Source organism: Cupressus sempervirens, chromosome 5, assembly GCF_028749045.1.
Source record: "Cupressus sempervirens isolate cs-2001-9-10 chromosome 5, ASM2874904v1, whole genome shotgun sequence".
In the NCBI taxonomy this organism is placed as follows: domain Eukaryota; kingdom Viridiplantae; phylum Streptophyta; class Pinopsida; order Cupressales; family Cupressaceae; genus Cupressus; species Cupressus sempervirens.
The window spans coordinates 900,570,266-900,589,802 of record NC_143122.1 but is presented as its reverse complement, the minus strand read 5'-3'; the positions used below and the strand labels follow the sequence as shown (position 1 = coordinate 900,589,802).

The 19,537-nt window shown below is 32.3% G+C and overlaps 1 pseudogene; it reads right to left on the bottom strand.

Moving 5' to 3' along the window:
* Positions 1-4,835: 4,835 nt before the first annotated feature.
* LOC149558835 (alpha-dioxygenase 1-like) overlaps positions 4,836-19,537 on the bottom strand; it is a 31,597-nt pseudogene continuing 16,895 nt past the window's right edge.

Here is a 19,537-nt window from a genome sequence, read left to right as displayed (position 1 = left end):
AAAGCTCTCGAAGTGCTCTATAGCCTTATGGACCAGCTTTGCTCGTCCCCCATTTTTTGGCCCTTTTTGAGGTCATTTAATGCCCCTATCCTGACTTTGAAGCATTCTTAGGAGGTCTCCAAAACTCAAAAAATTGCAATAACTTTCAAACCGTGGGGCCTTTTGACCTGATTCTTTTTCTAGAATGCTCTAAATCACAATTACATTCATCTGGCCAATTCACACCTTCTAGGTCACCAAAATGATGGCCAAATTGCATGCTCCTATTTTTTCAAGATTTTCTAGCGCACTGATAGTTGAACTATGAGAGTTGGAACCTTTATTTGACCCAAATGGGTATCCAAAAATGAAAAGACATGAAACAGAAACTAACTCTAAGTACATTTTTTGGGTGACACAGGATTGCCCTTATACCTCTGGATGCTCCTGCATCAGTATTATAGTTTTGTTGATAGATATATGAAATGATTTGGATACAAAGTAAAGGAATTATTTTTATGATAAAATTTGAAGGTCGTGATTGACCCCCCCACCCCCTACATAAGTATCTTGTTTCCCATATACTTATTCTATCAATTGGTATCAGACCTAGTTCTCTTTTTAGGAATCCTAACAACTTGAGACAATAAGATCATGGAGATAGAAGTGTATAAGTTGGGAAAGGTCACTGAGAATTAGAATATTGAAATCCAGATTAGGTTGCAACAACTGGGAACAACAAGAGAAGAGTTAAGGAAACTCCTAAAGAAAAGAAGAGAGATGGTTGTATAGCTTAATGAAAATCAATACATAAAATTTGATATGGAAGGACTATTGGACAATGCAAAGATTTATAATAAAGATGAAGTAATGACATAATTGCTACAAAAGAATAATGCCCTAGTGAAGGAAGTAAAAGATCTCAAGATAGAACAAGAAATTCAATTAGTTACACTTTTTCAAGCTATTGAACAAAGGAAAGAAATATAAGATAACTTCATGGCTGAAGAAGACAAAAGGTAGATAGCTAGTAGACTTGAAGAGGCATCATTTTAAGTTCATAAGCTTACAAACAATTAGCTTGACTTGATAAATAAAAAGGTAATTACAAATCAAGAAGCAAATAGAAATGATGTGGAGATCACAAATCTAAAGTTACATAATAAGCAATCAAAAAATGACTTGAGGCATGAAAAGGATATCATGGAGAGGATGAACAAATGAAATGACAAAATCGAGCATTTTGAAGACATGGTGAAGTCACCTAGACCAAGAGACACCTCTAGACTTAGATTCAAGAAATGTTCAACTACTAAAGAAGGATAATCAACCAAAAGTGTAGAGGAAAGGAATGCAAAATCAAAAGGCAAACCTAAATGTTATCACTATGAGAAAATTGGACACATCAAAATTTGGAGAAGAAAAAATGGTAAACAAATCCCTAAACCAAAGCCAAGTGGTAATTTTCTAAATTGAAAAAAATTGAACATCAAAAACATGAATAGAGATCAAAGAACAATGGTTCAACTAGAAAGGTATCTAGATTCCAAGGACAATTCTATAACTATCAAAAATATGGACATAAAGATAATGAGTGAAGAATTAATAAGAAGTCAAACTGATCACCTTAGAAATAAACTCATACAACAAAGAAAGGTAACTCCTAAAATTGGGACTATAACACATGGTATAATTGTCACTATTCTAGAGAGTATGGACACATTCTAGAGAATTGCATCAAGACCAACTTCAGAGTAAACTACAAGAAATATCTAAATGGGGAGATAATATAATTCATTTTCCTCAAAGTTGGACACATTAGTAAGAATTACGAAGCAAGGAGACCAACTCCAACACCAAGCAATGGAAATGATAAAATAGAAGGTAAGAAAACATGGATATCTAGATAATAAGAGCTCGACACAACATAGTAGAAGACACTATGATCCCACAATCTAATGGAGTAGGTGATCACACCACATCTAAATAAAGAAATATGGTATGTAGGAAATATATTCTCAAAGCTATATTTTATGTTAGTTCTTAGCATAGAAGTAATGCAAATTCACATCTACATAAATTATGATGCATTGAGAACTATTATGAGTAAGAAATTAGTAAGTATTGAGCATCAGTTTTATAGTCTATATTGACCAAGCCTTGCAATATAGAACAAGTGAGATTTGTCACTAACTGAGTGAAATGGTTATAACCAAGTGAATAACATTGGCCAAGCCAAAAGTGTAGACTGAGCTAGTTGTCATACACTATCAAAGTACAAATACATTAATTTTACACCTAAAATAAAAATTTGAAGGTATTTATCAAATTTAGACATTCATTTTTTCACCAAGCAATCAAAGAGCTCATGAAAAGATCTAAAGGTGGTAGAAGTGATTTCAGCAATAAGAGCAAAGAATCTAAACAAGTTATCAAAAAAATTGTGAAGTGAAGTAAGTAGTACTCTCATTACTGAGTAAGGTATTTAGTGAAGGTATTATGTGAAAATATTTTATTGAAAACCATAGTTCACAATGGTGCTTGGTAGTGAAATGGTAAAGGATATTAGTGCACAAATTATTAAGAATGATCAAGAGCCTCCACCAAATTTCAGAAATTTAGTTGACACTGAAACCCCTATTGATGACATTGGAGCATTATCATCAATTCCACCTAGAGTCTTGACTATTCAAGATATCATATCATGTTTTCAATGTAATACTAGAAGGATTGGATGGGATAGAAATAGAAATTTTGTGAAACAATTAAATGACCTAATTGAAAGGTTAGGAGAAAATTTTGAGGTAGTGATGGGTAACTATTTTGAAGAGTTTAAAGCTGAAATGATGAACGTGATGAAGATTCCAAATTTTCTTGTAGACAAATATTATGATGAAATATGTTTCATGGTAGACACAAATTTTTTGCATGCACAAGTAGTATTACCAAGGGTATCATGGTTGAGTCCAATGCCCTATGAGGTAAATGTATATGAAGTTACAGCTATAGTTACTATACTAGTGGAAAAATATATTAAATTCTAGTGTTGACCAGTTTGGCACATATGATATTATTATTGCTGAGCTAACTACAGATGCTAGCATAGCTTAGATAGACAAGGAAAGGAAAAGAAACTTTGTCAAGGCTAGTGGGATGGAACAAGGATAAGGCTCTGAAAAACCCTCAGAGGTTGAGGAAGTAAAAGGAAAAGGACTTGTAGTTGTGAATGTAGAATTTGAGCAAATATGAAAATTAAATTCACAAAGCCCAAGAATACCTACATGTACAAAACCTGCCACGGAGAAGAAAAAGACAAGAAGAGGCAAGGGTTTGATCTAAAAAAAATGCCAATTGTATTCAAATGAAGAAAATATTATTTGATAGATTAATTAATTACAAAGAGATCAATACTTAAAAAAGGAGATCAAAACCTGAAAAGGGTAACCTAAAGCCTTAAAAGATAGGTTACACATTATAATTAATATAAAATATTAATTATATGCACCTAAGAGATAGCTTAAGAAAACTAGAGTAATAGAAAACTTATTTAATTAAATCAAAATGATTTAATTAATAAGTGTAAACAAATAATTACTCTAACACCTCCCCTCAAGTGAAGCTCAGGAGTTAAGCTAACCTAGCAAAACTATGAAAGAAGAAAAATGGGTCCTGGCAAGAAGGCCTGATGAGGTACCCAATCACAACAAAATCTCTATGAAATAGAGAAATAGAGAAAGCCCATGGGAAAAACCCTACTCCAAAAAGAGATAGCAAAGAATGTTCTAGAAGATAGGAGCAAAGAGTGATCATGAAGAGAACCATTGAAGCATGCAAAAGCCACAAACTTTGTCAAAAAGAAACTGCTAATTTGTAGAACCTCCACAGAAATAGAAGGCATGAACTAAGAGTGTCTATATGGTAGATAATCCATCTGACCAAAATGCGTAGGTAGTTAGCCACTGCGATCGTCTAGTATATAGGATCAAAAAATGAATACATAGCTTACTCCAATGAACCATCAAACCAAGGAAGCATTAGAAACAACAGAATAACCCCCCTTAATGTAGATGGGGTGAGGTGACAGACAACTAAAAAGGTGCATCAAAATCTTCTACAGAAAGAACCAAGAACAACAAGAGAGAATAACAGGTACAAACAGCTATAAAGGCACATGTCACAGAAACATCATGGCAAAAAAATAGAAGAAGACACAAAAGCGGCATACAACTATTACCCCCCCATGGCACTTTATAAAATAGTGCGAGTACAACTATCTCAAAACAACATTGATGAACCCAAATGTAAGAGTGACAATTTATCTTAGTGAGTTTGCATAAAGATGCTTACAAATGATATCAACAATGATTAGAAAAGGAAAAAAGCTAGTACAAAAGATATTATAGCCCAAAAGAAGAGATCACATGCCATGAAATTGATCTTTGGACCTAGAACACCCAAGATATCCACCACAGAGCAAAAAAGCCAAAAACATGATAGAAAGTGCATGGTTTAGAATCTGAAAGAAATTATAGCATTTCTAAAAGGTAGATAGAACCAGCTTTCCAAAAATATAACATTTTCAAAGAATGGACATGGAACACAAGATATGCCCCCTGAAGTGAAAAATTGACATCCAGCTTTGACTACAAAAATTGGCAACCAAATTGCATCAAAACCCAAAAAAAGCTACACCAATGTCTCCATCTCAGAACCAGATTTCTAGGACAGTTTTTGGATCGAAAAAATATGTTTGTATGCTCCAGTTACGGAAAAAAAAAAAATAGGGCCTCTAGAAATGCATTAAAAAATTTATTTTTTTAATAATAAGAAAACCTTCAAAAAAAATGGCACCACCACTAGGTGGAGGCGGAGTAGAGAAGCACAGTGGAACCACTACCATGGTGGTGGGTAAGAGGTGGGCCACTGGCGGTGGTGACTATAGAGCGGCAATAGTCATCGAGAGCCACTACAGTCAGCAAAACCACCAGCAATTTACTGCAGGTGATTTACCACAAATGGCTAGCGATCATGGTGATTGTTGGTGTGTATTTCTAAACTACCATGGCAAAAAAATGCCAAAATAATTTTTTTTGCAATTTTTAAATTTTTCCCACCTTGGAATGCATACAAAGGCTATACGACCCTACCAAGCAAAACAATTTGCCTCCCAGATCAATGTTGTCCAAATCAAACAAATTTTATATGGAAATAAGGTTTTTGATGCCTTCTGCATCCATTTGTGATGTCTGTTTGGCCTAAAACTACTACCAAAATTGGTGACCCCCCTATTTTCTCAAGAAATACTCGAAAAACACCAAATCTAATCTACAAAACCCTTGTTCTCCCTTTTTCTCCAAATATCGAACAAGCTATAACATATTTGTCTCTAATACCATGTAGGATTTGAGAAATATGTAAATCAAATCCATGAAGCCGAAGAATACCTGCATGTACAAAAAAATTTATGGAGAAGAAAAAGACAAGAAGGGGCAAGGGTTTGATTTGAAAAAGATGCAAATTGTATTCAGATGAAGAAAATTTTATTCAACGAATTAATTAAATACAAAGAGATCAATCCTTATAAAAGGAGATCGAAACCCAAAAAGGGTAACTTAAAGCCTAAAAAAGCTAGGTTGCATATTATAATTAATATAAAATATTAATTATATGCACCTAAGAGATAGCTTAAGAAAACTAGAGTAATAGGAAACTTATTTAATTAAATCAAAGTGATTTAATTAATAAGTGTAATCAAATTATTACTCTAATAGTGAAGCCTAAGGCCACTAGGTAGAGAAAGGTTGTAATAATTGAACCTACAGTGAAGGAAGATCTTTAGAAAAAAACATGCAAGAAATGGTGACAACACCAAGGCCAAAAGGCAAGGTGATTATCACTGGAAGAAGGTTAGCACAACCTCCTACCAAGCTATTACTAGGAAGTCCATCTAAGAAAATGAAGCAAGAAGATGTACAAGTCAAACCAATAAGGAAATTTATCATTGCACAAGAGGAGGAGGAAGATGAAGAAAAGATAGAGTCTGATGAGGCTATCAAACTACAAGTAGTGAATAGACTCCCTCCAATGAATGTAATTAGGTATGTGAAAAATTGAAAAAATCGACAAATATTTTGGCACTCAAAGAATTTAAGTATGATTCTTTGGATAATGATGAGCAAGTCAAACTTGAAGGGACAATAATTAATATGTTAATTAAGTTCAAGTGTATAACCATGGAATTGGGAACTGGAGTTCTAATAGGATTTTACAATAGAGTAGATTCCAAGTGAAAATAAGCATCAACCTCTAAAAATAAAATAAGAGAAATAGCATTGCCACAAGTTATCCAAGATCTAGGAAAGACACACATGTCTATAGCCCTTAAAGATTTTGTTAAGAAGTTTATGATGAGGGACAAGGCATATAAAATTTTGAAGAATAAAGCACCTAAATTTGAGAAAGATAGTATAAGAGTATAGAAAGAAGTATCTAGATTTTTTACTCCAATAGTAGAGGAGAAGGAAGTCTGAGATGCTATAGAATTCAAAGATGATTATAAGAAAGAAGTGGCCAGCTTGACAAGAAAAATTGAAGAACTTATTAGTAGATATGAACAAATGGACATTGTTACAAATGAAGATGACATTATACCCCTCTACCTAATCCTAATATTATGACTAAAGTGGAAATTCAAAGTATGATGAAGGACTCAAGAAATTTTTGTACAAACCCAATTTTGTTACTGAGAGCTAAATATTCAACACTTGAAGTCAGGAAGACTAATGGTACTATAGTCACACAAGTTATTGAGGCTACACGTGTTGAGAAACCTAGTAATATATTAACTATATATACACCACCAATATGTGTGAAAACTTTGAACAAGGATAGAAATGTTGAGAACAATGCATGCACCCAAATGATAGAGGATGAAGTCAAGCTCTTATTCAGTTTCCAAGTACAAATTTTCTTGAACCTACCCATGTGACACCTATGCAATAGGTGATATCTACACCAATACAACAACCAAAAGAGAGATCAAGTGAAGAGGGGAAATAATTGTAACTATCATTGCCAAGTGACACACCTTTCAAATCTCAGGATGTGACTCATGGAGAGGATGATGATGATGAGTTAGTGAATCTTGATGATGTAATTACATTACCTAAATATGATTTGAATTATCTTACATTAAATAAAATGCAAGAATTACAAGTCCTTTGAGTGATAAGGGAAAAAAAGAACAACTAAAAATAGAGTAGATGAGAAGATAGGTATTACATACCATCAAAGATATTTTCACAGATGCATTTGGAATTATAGATGTAAACAATTTGCATCCAATTTTGGACTAGCTAGTATATGTGGTTGACAAAATTCAAATAGATAATATAAAGAAAAATGAGAAGTTTTTACAATGGTCTGAAAGGAGAATTGAGCATAAAGTGTTTAAAAAGTTTCACATGAACTAAAATAGAGACAAGCTGAGCTTTTTGCATCTATTACACAATTGGAAACAATTTTGCACACTATCAATTTCTTATATATAAATTTGTGTGATATCGATTTCTTTATAGTGGATATTACATACTCGTTAGAGCTATTGCATGAAAGCATGAAAGTTAATGTTCATTTATTGGGAAAGAACATGAGTTCAAGCTCATCTTCTTACAATGGAATTACATTCAATCAAATAAGGTTAGCCGAGATCACAACTAAAGATGCATCAATAAGGCATATGTTGACATTAATTCAACTTTAGCTATAGCCAAATATAGAGATAATTTAGAAGCTAATATTTTTGGTTCAAGAGATTTTGAAGAGACAGAAAAAGAATTTAGATATTGCAGGATTTATTGACCTAGCTACCGAGCTAGAGATTCAATTTCAGATTTTGGATCAAGTAATAGAAAGATGGGATACTAACTATGACAATATTATGGTAAGTCATCAAAAGCTTTTTGAGAAATATCATCTCACCCCAATAATCCCAAGTTCCATCAGTGACAAAAATAAGGGGGAGTAATGATAAATGTGGAATGAACAAAGTGGGAGATGAGAATAGATTCAAATTTTTGGTCTCAAAGAGAAGAATATAATTTGCATGAAATGATTTTATGACAAAGTGTTTTTTTTACTAATATCAAAGGGGGAGATTTTTGATATCTATGTGCATGTTTTTGAGTAGTGTCCCAACACTTAGTAATTTGGAAGTCATTTACTAGGAAAAATTATAGGGTCATCATTGTGATTAAGTTATCTAGTAATGATGGAGCATACAACACTTATAGCGAGTGAGATAGTGATTATCGAGCATTTAGTAGAGATCAAGAAGATATGTGAGTCGAGGAATATAATGAGTACTAGGCATATTGAAATGTTATTAAGAGTTGAGAAAATAGACATATATAAGTCAAGTAATAGGATGAAGCTTTATGCATGACAAAGTGTCAAAATATTCAAGTGCCAAGTAATTTAGCTTTGATATACGAGTTTGTAATGACACAAACTCATATACAAACCATTATGACTAACACTTAGATGTCATTTAATATTTGTAAAGGTAGAATAGATGTTGATTATGCATCATTACAAAAGGTAATTATCCCTAGGCATACAATTCAACCAATTAGAAAAAGGGGTGCAAACAAAAAAAGATGATGAAGTTTAAGTCATCAATCAAGAACTAGAAACTTTACATGATTTATATTTAAGGAAAATTCTAACCCTAGAATTATGTACAAGACAATACAATGATAATGCATAAGTGATGTGCACAAGTGAAGGATTCAAGTGAAGTTTAAGAAGGTAGATCTAGCAGAGTGAATCAAAGTAGGGAATGAATGGAAATAGTTATCAAATTAGGAGAATTAGATGAGAGATAAAGGAAAGAGGAGATCCAAGATCAGCTTGTAGAGAAAACTAAGGGATAGGTATTGAATCAATTATTTTGTAGTTGAGATAGGGTAAATCTCTTAACAGTGTGGGCCTAACAAGCCTATGTAAATCTCCTAATAGAGTCCTTACTTTATTGTGATTATAAAATTCTTTAACAAGGTGAGACCTAATAGTCTCTTAAGATTTTAATAGGGAAGACTCCTCATAGGGTAGATCATATCTTATAGTCAAATATTGTAACCTTAACTGGTCAACCTTATTGTTGCAATAGTGAAGACTTGTGTGTTTCATCCCCACCTGAATTTTACCTTCATCTTGAAGTATTTTTCTGTAACCATATCATTTTGTTTTGTGTTAAACTATTATGCATGTAATGTACTAAATTTTTATATAAATTAGTATTGCATTTTTATTGATAGATCTCTGAAATGATTTGGATACGAGGTAAAGGAATCGTTTTTATGATAAAAGTTTAAGATCCTAATTCACCCTACCCTCTTAGTATCTTCTTTCCCATATAAATATTCCAATAGATTGATGGAACTATAAATGTGATAACAAGATACTAAGAGGGGAGAGAGGGGTTGAATCAAAATTTTAAGCAGTTTTAGTTTTCACCAATTCATTAATGGATTCATCAGTTGTGTTGTGCATGTAAAACTTGTAATAATAAATATGTTGTAAAATGTAAATCTGATCTATCACATATATGAAAATAAGCACATAACACAATATTTGTTACCCAAAAACCCTCTAAGGTGAAGGTAAAATGGTCGTGGGCATGACACCCACAAATTTTCCCTACTACAGTAATAAAATTAACATGTTAGAGTTACAATGTTTGATCATAATATATGATCTACCCTATGAGGGTTCTACCCTATTAACAATGTTTAATATTACTAGGTCTCACCTTATTAGAGGATTTAACACTTGCAATAAAGTAAAGACTCTTTTAGGAGATTTACAATGATCTATTAAGACCACTCTATTAAGAAATTTACCATGATTCAAGTTGATTAGAATTGATTCATTACCTGACTCTTGGTATGCTCTATAAGATGACTTTGTGTCTTCTGCTTGCTAAGTGATCCTCTCCTCTGGTCTAATAATATTTTTCTTCCCTTTAACTACTCTGAATATGCCAATTTCTCTATTAAGAGATAAGAGGAGACTTCAACCAACTTATAATATGATCTTGATCTTGCACTTCACTATTTTCATATTACTCCTTATTCGCATACACACTCTTCTTCTCTCGTCTCATCTCCACACAACCTAGGTTAAGATCTTGTCTATATAAAGACTTTTGTAAAGATTTTTCTAGATGCTTCCATAATTAACCACTTCATCTAAATTGTTAATCACAAAACATAGGGATTTGTGATCCACATCATTAATGAGTAAAACTCTCTATAATAATCTCTACAAATGTTAAATATTCCTTGCATTTTGGCTTCAAAATGATTTAGCTAAAAAAAATTATTATTTCTAACTCTCATGTAAAATTTTTATTGCTTGGCACTTATGGTTTTCTAATACTTAGCATTGTGGTTGCTCAATCTATATTGTGCTCGACACATATTATGTAACTCGACACTTGTATGTTTGAAACTACTCAGTCGATGTTGAGCTTGGCTTATATAGAAAATACTCAATGACCATATAATTACTCAACTCCTATAGAGATTTGTACATACATACTTATGTACATGACTTGGACTATATAGAGTAGCTCGATTGTAGTGATGATCATTTGACTCTTCCTTATAAATGATTAAGTGTTTGACAATAATAGGCACCAGTAGTTAGAGATAACAACAATCTCCCTCTTTGAAATTACTAGGAAAAAAATACTTTTTATATTTACATCATTACAAATACAATATGATATTGAGCTCTTCCCTTAAGTCTTGTAACTTATGCCAAAATGAATAATGAATAAACAATGTAAAATGAATATGACAAAAAATTCATTTTCCCCTTCAACAAACTCATTTCCCCAATTTTTTGAACACTTATGTCATAGCTACTGGGGTGGAAGGGGTGCAAGCAAACCATATTTGTCAATGAACTTAGGTGATCATGTACAATGCATGATCCCATGTGGTTCTTGTTGACTCCAAAATGTGATTCTACAACTCTAGTCTTGCACTTATGTCAATTAAACTATCAGCCATTGAAAGATTGTAATATTCTTTGATAAGATGTTGGGCTAATTGCATCTCCCTTTGCATGACCTTGAAATCAAGAATCAACATTGCTTGAATAGAGATCTATTTAGATCACATGTTGTTGTTAGCTATTTGAAGCTCGTCCAATGTGCCTTGAGCATTTAGTGAATTATTGTAATGATCAATTATAAATCCTACTAACTATGAAATAATGTTTTTGGATCTCTTTAGCTCATCTTGAATTTGGTGCATTTGTGCCTAAATATCATTTATGAATCTTGGCATGTCTAATAAAATGTTGTACTTTCTATATAAGTTCTATCATAACCTATACACCCTCTTGCAATTGCACTTTCTTCTCAGCAATTGTTATGGAAATTCTATCCACAACCTTATTCTCAGTTCTTCTTGTTGACCAATCCATCAAGTTCTCATTTGATTCCATATTACAAACATTTACTTGTTCAGCAATATTTACTAGAGTAATGATTGGGATTTGGACTCATCAAAATTTTGAATATCAAAACCATCGACACCATAAAGTACCTACTTTTGTTTATACTTTCTCCTTAACTCTTCTTGCCATTTATTTTTCACCAAAATATCTTGTAATGTTGATGTGAGGGTAGTCCTACAATACTAGTTCCCACTTTTTGGCTAGCTTTGACACTAAAATAGATACTTGTTTAAAAAAACTCACTTTCGTATTCTTATTACTAAAAAATTGTAAAGAATTTGAAGATGGTGTTAACTAGTGATTTGTAGAATTTTCTTTCTAATTTCTAAAAATATTTTTATTTTATTTTTTGAATTAATTCAGTCCATCTTTCTTTCTCCTTCGAGAAGTGGTAATATCAAAATATGATAATGACAAAATTCTTTCAAGGCTAGAAAGGTAACATCAACACCTAGCAACTTTAGTTGGTTTAATTCAATTTAGTTTAAAATTGTAGATTTTATTCAATGGTAAAGTGACGTCAATGATAAATTAAACATAGGTTGATTTTGGTCGATATAATTTATTGTATAACTTGAAATGGACTTTTCTTGGTTTTTTCTAGAAAGGTAACACGTATACATTTAATGAACATATTTTAAAATAATTATTTTCTTCCATTTTTTGTTTTTCCCAAAGCTTCAAAAATAGATTTATGAAATGGCCAAACCAACTATGCTTAATAAAATTAACAAAAAATTATCATAATAAACACAATGTATATTAAAAGTATAGGCATTAGAAAGCTTACTCAGAGAACAATAATGTGATATATTTAGCTTCATAAAATGGACCTATTTTGCCCTTATGTTAGCCCCTAGAAGGGAAAATTTTGATAGAAAATTTAGGAAGTTTGCAAAAAAAATTATTTTGGTACCTTCAAATGAAGGGGGCTTTGAATGAAGCTATTAAAGAGGCTTCGTATGAAGAAGGCTTCATTTGAGTTCCCCTAGGAATATTTTGGATAGTCCTATTTTTTGCCTCCTATTGGCCCCAGGTGGTTCAACCAAAGCCCTTTGGCCCACTTTTCAACTATTTCTTATCCCTAGGGGCTTCATTTGAAGCCCTAGAGGGTTGTTTTGAAGCCTTCCATGTTGATTGGCTCAAGAGGCTTCAAATGAATCCCCAAGGGCTATTATTTTGAGTGAAGCCCTAGGGGGTCTTCATTCAAAGTGTAGGATTCATTCAAAGCCCCTAGAAAACAATTTTCACACTTTTCATTTGATTGCTTCATGATGGAAAGTGGGAGCCATTATTATGGTCTTACCCAAGTTCAAAATTGTTTGTTCTAAGGTGAGATTTGAAAAATCTAATTGTGGTATCTCAATTATTTCATCCAAACTAACTTCAATATCTAGTAAAATAACCTCTATTGATTTTCCTCTTTTTCTTGGTGAAGTAGTGTTGCTACTTGACACTGCATTAGGAGTTGGTGAGGGAGTTTCACCACTTGGTCATGTTGGTGCATTAATGCTTGAGAAAGAAATGGTCACGTTCAATTCAACTCTACTCATCTCTTTATTTTCCTCAATGTGAGGTGTTGGAATAGTTTGACTATTGACATTTGTGTTATTTACCTAATTTTTTATCTCTATACCTATGAGTCATGATTTCTCAGTGTCTAGAGTGTTAAGGGTGTCAACATATATTTGTGACATGTTGCCTTGTGGACTTGGCACACCAGAAATTTCTCCACTATTGTAATCATCTTCAATGGTAAATATTTCAAAAAAAATCTGTCTCTACTCTCTTGGTTGATAGACAAAAAATTCTTTTCCAAAGAAATTCATCCTATTGTTCTATATCTTTCACTTTATTCTATAAAATCAAAATAATTCTATACTTAGGAAGAAATCTTCACCTATACTTTACTAAATATGTTTCTTGTTGATCCTTGGATTGATTAGGCATAACTCTAACTAAAGTGTCAGTCCTTATATTTTTATCTTCTTCTTTCATCTACTACTATCTTCTTTCTAGTCTCTCATATAAGTCTTTGGGTATCTTCTTCTCAATTTCACTAGAGGCTAGTGTATGATTAGAAATTATATCTATCATAGAGGTCCTCAATTTTGGTTCTATTAGTATTATCCAATATATCATATTTTATAAATCTAAAGCTAGATAATTCTAAAGATATTCTTAGATCATCACACACCTCTTCAATAGACATAGATTTCCCTTTGGGTGGTCCTCTAACCAATCTCCTTCTCTTTGGTCTAGATGCACTAGGCTTAGTCGTCTATACTACTCTCTATTTTTTGATCTACTCAACATGAGTAGTTCTCTTGGTTCTTGGCTTAGTTGGTGGTGGAGGAGTGAGGGGTGTCATTACTAGATTCTTCTTAGTTTTGTAAGCCTTCTTACTCTTCCTCTTCATCACTATCTTTTTCTTCATCCCCTCCAAGACCTTGTATTATTCGTAATGGTTAATTTCCCTTGCCTAGGGTGTCGATTTTTTCTTCTAGATCTTCAATCATTCCATTCCTTTTCTTCTCCTTAGAAGCTATTTTAAGTTTTATAGTTATTCTAGCCTTCACTTCCTCTTATAATCTAAAAGATTCAAGCTTAGTGTCTATTTCTTCTTTCAATAGTGCAACAATGTTTCCACTCACTAAATCACTATCAATTTCATAATCAAAACTTTGTAACCAAGCCTTCCTCGGCTTTACTACCTACACAAATTTGTTATTTGTGTCTACAAGAAAATATAAGTCATTATCATACATTGTACAACCAATTCTCCAGGTATCCTCATCCTTATCTTCATTCTTATCTTGGATTCCTCAAAGTAAGCATCTATGACAATATCAAAAAATTCTCCTAATTGACTAACATAGTTTCTTACCTATCTTCTCACTATATTTGTTTCCCAAACATTAACACCAACACCAAGAAAATATATCTAGATATAAAAGAAAGTACATGCAATGAGGGATCTAAACTTACACATTGAATTCTTTGATTGTATGATAGATGGAACATTCTGTGCTAATTGAGTCTTTGCAGCTTGGAAAGGTCAAATTCATTATCTTTCATTACTATCTTCCATGCTTGATCCACTACCATACATGCCGCATTGTTCAATCTACTTGACTAGTAAAATTTTTGAACTATAACCCTCACAAAAAATTCAATTAGTGGATCACAAAATTTTGCAATGGATAGACCTCATCCATTCCACTTGGCACTTGTGTTTGCCTCAATTTCCTCTTGACTAAGGGATCTCATGGTTTTCTTCTTATCTAGGGTTGGATAGCCTATAACTTTGTGAATTATTTTCTTTGTGATCTCCATAGGTCCATTCTATAACTAATACTTCATACCATGGACTCTTCTTTAAAAAAATTAATCCATTCACTCTCGAAATTTCTTGGAAATTTGAGGGCACGAGTTAAGCCTTTCCTTTCAACAACTTTTAATTCATCCTTTAGGATTCCTTCATTGCGTAGCTTCCAATATGTTTCTCTTATCTCATAGTCTCCTACTTCTCTAATCTCATGGATCATAATAACTTTGGGTGGGATCTACGATAGCACACCTACTAAAGCTCCTTTTATTGAAATTTCTAGAATAGCATGAAACTTTGGTCGAGTACAAGCATCACTCTTCACCAATTGAATTTTACTAACCTCTCTACTCATTCCTATGATAGATGAAGCTTTCATTTTCTCTATTAAGGTTTGAAGTCTTTTATTTCTCATATGAGTTACTTGGCATGGTTGAGATCTTCACTTGTGAATCTTCTCGTCCAAATTGCTCTTGAAATTTGTTGCTAGTCACTCAAATTTCCAAATTGCTCTGTGCTCTTGAAATCTCGTATGCAATGTATGAGATAATGTCTTCAAACTTTGATATATACTTTCTTTTGATTGATTTAGGGTCTCCATTAATGTTGTGTACTTAGGTAGGTGGAAGCCATCTATCTTAGTTGATTTTGGTGCCTTTGAACTAGGTTTTTTCTTTATAGGTCAATCTCTTCCATATCACTTGGTTTCTACCATTTCACACAATTTCTACAATGTCACTTGTTAAGTGCTCAGTCCATGTTGCAATGCTTGGTCAACATAGACATTTCACTAATGTTTGACAACCCTCCATAAAAATGTACTTATGCATCCTTCATATATGCAAATACAAACTTGGGCACATTTCATGTAATGAACTGATGTATAATATATCAATTGAATATATAGTTCCATACATACCTTTCTTTCTTAGTTTGAGGTGACATGATCACCTTCTTTATTGGATTAGGTGACCTAAGCTTCATTTAATCCACTATTTCCATCTTTTTCTTTATTTTTCCATTTTTAATTGATTTCCTACACAATTTTCTCAATGTCTACTTTTCCTTTAACTTTGTCTCTTGTTTGATTTGATGAATGTACTTGGGTCTTTCAATTCTTGTTTATATGTCCAAACTTGTGACATTTGGAACATGCATTTTAGGTGCATAATCATATCTCTAATTTTTCTAGTAATGTTTTGTCTATGATCTGCATTCATATGCTCTATGCCCACACTTTAAATAGTTATAGAAATATCCTTCAAATCTAGGTGTAGTAGATGTATTCCTTATTCTTGACCTACAATAATATATTTGATGTCCTTGTTTCTTCCAATAAAAGCTATAACTGGTAAATTTAGGTTTAGACTTTTCCATACCACATTTTCTTTGAAAAGAATTTGCAATATGACTAAGTTTTCCATAATGATAGCATGTTGGTTTGTCCTTTCATTTTACATTCCCTAGCACTCTGTTCCTAGATGATTCTCCTTGCTTAATATATGATGATTCTCCTTGCTTAATATATGAATATCCTAAGCCATCGGTGCTACTATATGACTTCATGAGTTCTTCAAAGTATTTTATTTCTTCTTTTGGTTTTTTGAATTTCTACATAGATTCTTTCCTAGTTTTTAATTCATTTTTTAATATGTCCTTCTATGATTTCAGATTTAGAATTTCCACATCCTTATGATTCAATTCTTGATTTGTAATCACTAGTTGATTCATCATGTCTAGTTGAGTGTTGGTGAGCTTCTGCACATTTGATATCATTTCTTTAATTGTGGTACCCATTGCCATTTTGTCTACTTAAGCCATTGTCTCGTCTTCTTCAAATTTCTTCTTTTGTTTAGTTACTTCACATAATCTTACTGATTGGATTTCATATTCTCCTTTCAATCCTCTTATTTCTTCATTTAGGAGATTTATTTTCAAGTAGATTTGTAGATAATTTGTCACTTATATTGATTGATTCAAACAATCCTTCAGTCTCAACTTGTTCATAGGAAGATTGTTTATCTTGGATAGCCAATTCCTTTCTTCTTTTTAGGTATTTCTTTAGTTCTTGTCTTGCTTTCTCATGTTTCTATAGTATGAGTTGGATGTCAATCACTTGATTGTTAATGACCTTGTCTAGTTTAAAATCCTCCATCTCCAAGATGTAATCTCGAATTCATTAAGCTTATCTTAGATAACTAATGTTTTGATACCAATTATTGATTGATGGAAGAATAAAAAAGATAACAAGATACTTGGGGGGGTGAATCAGAATCTTAAGAACTTTTACTATTCACCAATTCAATAACACATTCATCAGTTGTCTTATGCATATAAAACTTGTAATAATAAACTATCTGTAACATGTCAATATGATCTATGATATGCATTAAAATAAATACATGTAACACAATATTTTTTACCTAGAAACCCTCCAAGGTGAAGGTAAAACTAGGGTGGGCATGACACCCCAAAGTATTCACTATTGGAGTAATAAATTTAACTTATTAGGCTTACAATGTTTGATCATAATATATGATCTACCCTGTGAGAGGTATGCCCTATTAAAAGCATTTGAGACTACTAGGTCTCACCTTGTAAGAGTATTTAACCCTTAGAATAAAGTAAGAACTCTGTTAGAAGATTTACAAAGATCTGTTAAGACCACTCTGTTAATATATTTACCCTAATTCAAGTTGGTTAGAACTGATTCAGTACTTGACTCTTAGTATACTCTATAATCTAATTTTGAGTCTTCTCCTTGCTAACTGGTCCTCTCATCTATTCTGGTAATACTTTTCTTCCCCTTCACTACTCTAAGTAGGTCACTTTATTTATTAAGAGATAATAGAACACTTCCACTAACTTTTGATTTGATCTTGATCTTTCACTTCACTATTTGTATATTACTTCTTGTTCACATAAACACTCTTCTCTTTTTCATCGCCACATGATCTAGGTTTAGATCTTATCTATATAAAGATTTTCATAAAGCTTTTTCTATATGCTTCCAAAATTAGCCTCTAAATCATTAATCACAAAACATAGAGTTCTATGATCCATATCATTAATGCTTAAAACTGTACGTAAAAACCTCTAAAAATATTAAATATTCATTCAATGTTGTCTTGAAAATATTTAACTCAAAATCTATATCATTCCTAATTTTCATTTAAACCCTGCATTGCTCAACACTTACAATTTTCTGATACTTGACATTGTTGTTGCTCGATTTGTATTGTGTTCGACACATACTATATAATTCTGCACTTGTATGCCTGAAACTGCTTCATCATATAGAATATACTCAGTGATCATATAATTACTCATCTCCTATAAAGCTTGGGACATACATATTTATATACATGACTTGACCTAAATAGAGTAGCTTGGTTGTAGTAATCACTGTCTGACTCTACCTTGTAAATAACTAATTATTTGACACTAGTAGACAACAATAGTTAGAGATACGAACACAAGTATTATTTAGAGTCATAATTGTCAACACATTTCCTTCTCACATTCTTAGTTTTGGTTTTGGTCAAAATGGATCCCAAATAATCTTTATTCTCCAAGTCCTCCTATTTCAAGGAAAAGTTTTTGGTTTGAGTTTATTAAGGCTATGTGTACATACCTAAATGATAATTGGATGATCATGGGGGATTTCAACATGCATTTGTGTACCTTTGAAAAATAAGGTGGTAATAGGTTCTTCTTCAAGACTTCCATTATTTTCCTTTTGGTGGTATCTTAATTGATGTGGAGTTACAAGGTAGCTCATTGACTTGGTCAAACATATATAATAGAGATCATCTTAAATTCATGTTAAATTGGACATATTTTTACTTTATAATTAATGAGATATCTTTAATGATTGTTTTGTCTCTTAAAAGAAAGGGCATGCAAACTATGAAAAGGGCGTAATTGTAAATGATGGTTTAAAGGAGGAACTTTACATACAAAATCCAAGAAGCTTGTAAAAACTAGTTCAAAATATATAATAAAGATTAAGAAATTCAATTTTTAGACTTCAAAATTCTCTAGAAGAATGGAAAAATAAAGTATATTAATAATTTATTAATGTAGGATTTAAGGCAAACAAAGCTAATCCATATTTGTATGTAAATAAAATTAATAGCCTTTAGGTAAACAAATTTTTCATAGTAGAATTTTTCCAATGGAGTGTGTGGGAAATCGTTCACAACAGTTGGAGAGGCACTTGGTATGCAGCCTTCCTCTACGTTTAGAGGGGCAGCTCCCTCGTATGATATAATTTTTAAAGGATTTTCAAATAAAGAATTTAAAACTTCAAAGTTCAAGAGAAAGTCATCCAAGATGAATCCACCACACGCCCTCACAACTTTCTTCAGTAAACAAGATTGATAACAAGGGTGATTAAGGACTATGCTTGAAAGCAACTAGTATTATCAAGAACATTTATTATCATCATAAACACTCGCATAGTACGATGAGAATGTCTACTAATATGCATAACAATTTTGATTTCAGCATAAGGAACCCAAAGCACATCTCATTTCATTTCCTTGCACCAAGAAGACAAAAGAGATTTTCAATTTTAGAGATAAAAAGTGTACATACTTTCCAAAATTTATCTCTCAATCAAAATTTCAGCATAGTGTTCCCTTATTTAAAACCAAAAAGTCTCTTTACAAAGCCAACAAAAGTCCTTATATAGACATA